This window comes from Haemaphysalis longicornis, unplaced genomic scaffold (genome assembly GCF_048455015.1).
Source record: "Haemaphysalis longicornis isolate Haplotype H1 unplaced genomic scaffold, Haemaphysalis longicornis Haplotype H1 scaffold_17, whole genome shotgun sequence".
Classification (NCBI taxonomy): Eukaryota; Metazoa; Arthropoda; class Arachnida; order Ixodida; family Ixodidae; genus Haemaphysalis; species Haemaphysalis longicornis.
The window spans coordinates 1,498,148-1,505,776 of record NW_027526276.1 but is presented as its reverse complement, the minus strand read 5'-3'; the positions used below and the strand labels follow the sequence as shown (position 1 = coordinate 1,505,776).

The following is a 7,629-nucleotide window of genomic DNA, read 5'->3' as shown; positions in this document are numbered from 1 at the left end:
ACACTGAATGTATTGGGGACGGAACGCGCACACAAGCGAAAAAAAAATATAAACATGTCCGACCCACTAGAGTTCGGGAGAGAAGCGGAAAAAAAAATAGACAACGCCACACTCACGGCTCTGTCCCCTCAGTGATGGCGCCCACTCGCCAAGGCGTCGATGTCTTCGCCGCAGGGTTTTGGAAGACGGCGGACCGGTCTCGCTTCCGCTGAGTCAAGCGCCGCTGGCTCCGCTCGCTAGGCCTGGCCTCGGAACTTCGGCTCCCAGGGACGTCGCGGCGATCCACCAGCTTCCCGAACGGCGACGTCGGTCTTCCGTGTCACATGCCCGTGGATATCACCCCGCTGGAGCGACCACGAACCTCGAAAGCCACGAAACCTCGAACCGCCTGCCCGTAGTTTTAAATGCGGAGCATTTCGTAGGCCCGCGATGTCACTCGTCGATGTTGTCGGCGCCGTCCACACGCTCTCTGCGCATGCGCGTCGCGTCGAGGAGCAGGTGCGCGTCTCTCCCCCGTACCCTCCTCGCTCTCAACAACAGCTGCGGCGGTGCGGGGGGAGCACGCCTGTGCGCGCATGCGTCGTAGCTACCCATGCGCTGCGTCGCGCTCAACAGTAACGGCGGCAGGGCGTGTACACGTGATAACGGCGTGGTGGGTGCGTGGAAAGTTCGCGCTCTTGTGTGCGGAAGTGTGCGCATGCGCGTCTCTCCCCCGTACTCCTCGCCCTCGAACGCGGGCGGTGTGTATATAAGCGGCGGAGTGCGCGTTCGGAATACAGTCAAGGGCGTCTTTGCTTGGCTTTCGCTTGACTTGACACTTTGCTTGACGGCACCAAGCAATAAAGACAGACTTTAACTTTACACTCCTTGCCTTCGCTTCTCCTTCATTCAATAAATAAGAATAATAAAGACGAAATGACAATTAAGCATTCCCAAACCATACCCAATTACGCAACATTCACGCGATACCCCCAACACTCTGCGACGCATTTACTCGAGTTCCCCCCGTGGGAAGATGCGGGCGGGTTTTTTTTTGTCCAGCTGCCCTGCGGAACCTCCGCCGCTCGCTCCGCTTCCCAGGCCGGCCCTCCATGATCATGATCCTCCCCTCGCTGGCACACACCCTCTAAGGGAAATCGGACCGGTCTCCAACTTCTTCTTCTTCTCGAGGCACCTGTTCTGCGCCGTCGTCCGGGTTTTTCCCCACTCGTGGGATGCCAGTCACCACAATTACATAAAAAATTACTGGCCGCAACTCCACTGTACTGAAAACATTATGCACTAGGTTTTCTTCGAGTTACGTGGTTGCTCTTTTTAAAAAAAATATTGTGCATTATACCTGGAACCACGTGTGTAACTATTATATTGAAGCCCATTTTTACCTTTTTCCAGTTTTCACCCGTGGACATCGTTTGCCGGTGCACTGAATGAGGCGTATCTGTATGTACCGGAATTTTCGTTTACTTACCCGCCCTATGGACATACCCTGTGTCCACTGTAGCTTCTTCCATTTCATGTCACCCAGGCCCGCGAAAAATCAACAATGGTTATGTCTATCGCAAGAGGCTTCTTTGAACAACCCTCGCACAGAAAACCGGAAGTATTTGTTTTGTTCTGAAGGCGCTAGAGGATATTATGTGTTGTCTCGTCAAATGACAATGCCAACGCCGAAATGGTTAACGTTGTCTTTATGGCATAGGGTATGCTACCGCAATAAAAAACTGCAAAAATCACGTCTTGAAGCACTTGCAGCCTCCCCTACGGAGAACTGGAACTGGTCTTTTGATGCATTAGAAGTGACCCAGCGATTGCAGGCAAAGGACCTCAGCCAAATAAACCACTCTTACATAAAAGCTAATTGAAGCGTACTTTCTGTGGTAAGCACAAAGACAGTCTTATCAATGAGTTTCATGGTGCGTTGCGGAAAGCTTACCAGAGGGGTATGTACCACCAGGCGTTGATGGAACAGACTCAGGTCACTTTTGCACACAACTACGACGATTGGCACATCTAAAACTTTAAAAATAAGTGGAAAAAATACGGGCACCCCCCCCCCCTCAAGAAAAAAGGTAAAAAGGTGTTTTTAAAATTGCAGGTTGGTTATTTCGAGTCCATTATCTTCATCCCGAAACCATGCCCACGAGTCTCACTGTTAAATTTTACTTCTTTATTCTCCACGTACGTGTTTTCTTCATTGCTACCACTAGAGTGCCTAGAATATTTCTCCTAGTGTCATGAGCAGGCGCCTTCCCCATCGGCCACTGGGAAATTGATTTGGATTCAGCGTTAGGGGGCGCTACTTGCAACTGGCGCGTCAGTTTGCGTGCCGGCCGGGCCTTGTGTCGGGTGGCGACTTGTCTGTGTGGAGAAGCGTTTTCTCGCTACGTTTCGAATATGTGCCGTGAATTCTCGTGCAGTGATTGTGTGTGACTATGCCTGAAAAAAAAGGAAGAACGTGCTTTGTGCCTTTGTGCAAAGGCGGGTACAAGTCTTTCAAGGAGAAGGTGTCTGTTCAGGGCTCCGGCAGACCCTCTTCGTCTTCAAAAATGGGCGCGAAACATCAAAAGAGGTGACAAAGTTCTAGACGAAACTTGTGTAGTGTGTTCAAGTCATTTTGATGATCGCTACATCCAAAGAACTTTCAAGCATGTCATCAACGGTGAGGACATCGAATTCCACCGTGAACGACCATCGCTGACGCCGGACGCCGTTCCTATCATTTTCCCGGATGGCCCCGCTTACCTGACTAAACCAGTGCCTCGAAAAAGAAAAGAGAGGAATATTGCTGACTGCACAGCTCCGCCTGCTAAGCGTAAAGTGCCGAATGAACCCACGACTTCCCAGGCCTGTGACGACGCTGCCGCTGGTGAGGAAACAACCCAGACGCCGCACCCGTTTCACAGCACAACACCACCGTCAGCATTTTGCAGCAAAATTTGCTTGCCCAGTAACCCAGAAGCATTGTGCTTCGCATGGCACTACAATACAGTGCCGGGTGACGTGTGCGTATTGAAACACGTAGTGTTTTCGTCAAGCAAGGAAGTAGGTGCTGCTGATGGGTACCTTTGCAGTACCCACTGCCGCGGCATAAATGTGGAAGAGCACTATGTCAGCAGCGAAACTGACGCACTCTCTTCACTGAAAAGGGCCGACAATCTGCTTCTTTGTTGCGGCTGCGAAATTGCGCCTACCGCTGGCACTAAGTGCGTCCGTTTCGGAAGCAAATGTTTTTCGCCCAAGTGCTTGGTTACTACTCAGGATGGGAAAGCTTGCTTGAGGTGTAAGTACCTGAGGAGACTGATTCAAAATCAGCGGAACAGACTGAAGAAGAAACGCAGAGGCACATTCTAGCAGCGCATTTCTAGGAAGTCTGTGCAGTTGTTCCGGGCCAAGAAGAAGCTGGCTAAGGCGCAAAGGACCATTGAAGAGCTACGGGCAGTCAACGATGGAATTGCCAGGGCTGCTTTAGAAAAAGAGTTGAGTGGTCTGTCAGTGAAGCAACGTATTGCTGTCAAAACCTGCTTTCAGGCAGCCACTCGGAAGTCGACCAGAGGCATGTCGTATGACAAACTGTGGATATTGGAGTGCATTCTTATGCGAATGAAAAGTCCACAGCTTTACGAGCATGTCCGCAGGCACGAAATAATGGCTCTGTCAAGCACGTATTGCTTAGACAAGCATATGAAATGCTTTAAGAGCGCATTTGGATTTAACTCCAAAGTCCTTTCAGCACTACAGGAGAAGACCAAGGAAATGAACGAGTTTAGCCGTCATGGTGGACTTGTATTTGACGAACTCAAACTTTCAGAGAACATTAACGTCAAGGCATCTGGGGAGCTGACGGGATTTGTGGAGTTAGGACCATTTACGGATGACAGAAATAAGACGGAGGCCAGTGACCACGGGTTCGTGGTTATGTTTCAGCCATTCCAAGGTATGTGCATTTGAAACACAGCCGTATTGTGGATGAGTGTTTACATGTACTTAAATTTATCAGCAGCGTTTGGTACTATTACTCGATTGCCTCTTTGACCTGATTTCATCTGGGGGGCTACTTGTGCATTGTGGGATTCGATATCTTTGCAGGAAAATGGACTCAGATCCTTGGCGTCTTTGCCTCAAAAGGCAATGTAAAAGCCTCGGTTCTGTCTAAAATTCTTCTGGAAGCCACAATAGTCGCAGAAAACGCTGGACTATTTGTTGATTATTGGACAAGCGATGGTGCACCCTGAAACCGGGCTCTCTGGAAGCTGTTTGGAATCAAAGGTGTGATATTTCTACTTTTCATTTTTGAAATAATTATATGAGCTGTTAGGCAACCAGGTGCCTTTTTTTTCTATTTGTGCAGCTACCTTCAAGAGAATCACCTGCAAAGTTCCAAATCCGGTCGAGCCAGGGAGGAACGTGCACTTCATATCACTCTTTCCTCATCTGATAAAGTGCATCCGAAATGCATTTGTGTCGACAGGCCTGCATATCCCAGATGCTCACGTCCTTGTTGATGTTGTCAGAGAGGCATGGAAAAATGACAGCGAGTCACTGACACTAAAAGTGATGCCGCACATCACGCAGTCACACGTGCAGCCAACAGCATTTGTGAAAATGAGGGTAAACCTCGCATTTCAGCTTTTTAGTGAGGAAGTTTTGAAAGAGATTTTTCTTTTCAAGGTCAACCTAGTTAAGACGTTTAAGATAACACTGTCTCCGGAGAAGTTTATTCAAAAGATGGAAAGACTGATTTTTATAATGACGGCGCGAATCCCTTCGAAAGGCCTTAAATGAGATTCAGCAAGTGCAAATATTCTGGAAGACTTTCTCCCCGTTCTGCGAGAATTGGAAAAGCATGCTGCCAAGCACGGTGCGGGTTTTTAAGCGAGAGTACTGCTCTAGGGCTCCGGGTGACTATTCAGAGCACACTGCCACTCCTCAGCTATGTTATTAGCACACTGAAGTACACATATTTGCTAACTGCAAACCTAAGCCAGGACAAGATGAAAAATGTTTTTGGTGTCGTCCGGCAGGCCTTTGGGAGCAATGATCACCCCTCCCCTGAGCAATGTTTGGTCGTCATCAATAACATGGCGTTTTACAGCCTCGCCAGACCCCCTAAAGGAGGTAACTCTCCTCCTGAACTGGTGACTGCTCTTTTAGAGCCTTGTGATGTGCCCGAACAAAAGGGAGCTCGTGTAACAGCCCTTGTTGATAGCCTTCTGGATGAAGGAAACCTGCCGCATGCTAAAGAGGTGCTGGAAAGGCATGCCTCCCTGCTTGACCATGATGGCATGGTAGAAAAAAAGAGCGGTAGCCGGCTAATTTTCTATATAGCTGGCTAAGTTGTCCGCAAATCTCTGAAAAAAATTCCATGCCCTGATTGTGCATCTTGTCTCTGCATTATTCCTCTGCAAGCAGAATCGAACTGCAATTCCACGCTGACGAATCAGTTCAACCATGGGGGCCTGCTCTACCCATCAGACACTCTTGAAAAGCTCATCACAAAGCTTGAAAATGCTTTCACTGCGTTTTTAGCCGGAACAAGCTTCATGCCGAAAGCTTGGTTAGCTTCTTACTTTTTTTTCGGTGTCATGAACTTGAAAAAGTTGGCCGAATTGAGCACGTACGTAAGTTCATTACAGCGATTATCAAGTTTTACACACTCACCAGACTGCACTTCTCCACTAAAGCAACAAATAAGAGCCTCTCCTCTAAGCGGGAGAAGCAAAAGCTCTTGAAGATGCGGCGGTGTCAGTAAGGTGTTCAGTGCTGTTCATGTAAAAAATGTAAATAAGTTCCTGGTACAGTGGCTTTTGTAATCAAGAAATCTCACATTCTGAATTTGACATCTGTTAGGAGTTCGGAGCTGCCAAAGTGAAAAATGCAAATAAATTCTTGACACTGACTTCTGCAATAACTGTTGATATTGTAAATTGACATTTTGTCTTGGATTGTTTTTCCTTAGTGCTGGTAACTCATTCGCAGGGGGTCCTGTTCGCCAGTGGTTTCGTCTGGTGCACTGTCATTGCTTTGGCATTACCGATTTCTATGAATACTTCGAGGCGTGCAGGGGCAATGGGAGAGATCATGACCCTTGCACATGGGTGCCTGCAGGTCTGCCACCGAGTGCAGGGAAAGCAAGTGTCCATAATACGTGTGTCTATAAAAAGTTGCGAGAAGAGGGTTTGTGCTGCAGTGCCTGCGATTCTACACATGACAACGAAGTCGCGACAGCAGCTTACGGGAGGGAATGGTGGTCGCGGATGAGGAGAGAAATATGTGATTTTTTGTGTTGAACAGTCGTACCGCTGGGAGCCCCCGGTTGGCCACCCCTTAATTACCGCAATTTCAAAAGTAACATTGGTAGCGCGCGAGCGGCCAATCTATGAAGGGGCGGCACAGCAGGCGGACACAAAAGCTTAACAAGGCAGAGAGCTCGCAAACATTTCGTTCAAATTCACACGCTTTATTTAGTCTGCATGGAAAACGCAGGATAACAAGGCAATCGCGTGCTAAGCCCTGAAGCCACCGCTGCAATTTCACCGCAAAGCGTCTGCTCCGGCTTGCTGCCTCCCCAGCTTGCCGAAAAAGCAGCGCGCCACAGAGCGGTACTGCCACCTGGCGGCTGTATTGCATACCATTTCCCCTCAGCCTGCCCGTTCACGACTCTAGGAGAATTATTATAGGCACTCTACTTACACTAACCATTGCTTAAGTCGTACATATATTGAGCTACCTCTTTTATCGAACGGAGCGGCGTCTTGGAGCTGTTACTTAAAGAATCGATTTCTTAAAACTTTAAGAAAAAAAGCGCGTAAAATTGTTTTAACATTCTACTATATAACAATATCAAGCGCCAAAAATCTGTTAGTTGAAACTTTACGGCTAAATTAAACAAAACTAAACACATGTAAAAAAGAAACACAACAGCATAATTTTACACAATTGCTTACATAGACCAACGCTACATTGCGACTTCAGCGTTTAAAAGCGAAGCATGCAGTGTATTTTTTCCTCATGTTATCGATCGAAATCGAAAACGCAACACGGTCACTTCAGTACATTAAAGAGACAAGCCTCATCAATAGCCGCAGTCAGACCGCTGATTTCGTCAGTTGGGAACCACATGCTTTGGCTATTATCTCGTCGCTCTTGTCACATTGCTCCCATAGCATCTGTGGTCGCCTGTTGCGAAAAATATCTAAGTTCCGCGCGTTTCTTCTTGCGCTGCACAAGCGCTTGAAGAGAACGCTGGTCCTAGGCAATCAATAAATCCTGGAAGTTTTAACCAACAATGCCAGAAGGGGCAACGTTCTAATTGGCATCGCATCATGGCGGCGATGGGAGCAGTCTTAGTTGCTTTTACCCAACCAACCGAACTTATTCCGCTCACTGACTAGCCAGAGTCACTGTAATTATTAATAATTACTCTGCTAAGTCAGTGAGCATAAGCGGTTTGTCCGGTTGGGTAAAATCAAAAGAGAGTGATGTTCGCAGTTGCAAAACAAAAAAATGGCCGCGTATCTGCTCCTTTCGTTGCAAATGTCGTCAAAAAACGATTGTCTTTATCGGCTTTTGCGAAGTAAATGCCTCCCTTCGCTTTCCCGCTCACCTCCCATGTTGTTCCTCTTGCGTCGC

The 7,629-nt window shown here is 47.9% G+C and overlaps 1 pseudogene; it reads left to right on the top strand.

Moving 5' to 3' along the window:
• The first annotated feature begins 2,218 nt into the window (after window positions 1–2,218).
• Window positions 2,219–5,749, top strand: LOC144166377 (uncharacterized; annotated as a pseudogene).
• Window positions 5,750–7,629: the final 1,880 nt, after the last annotated feature.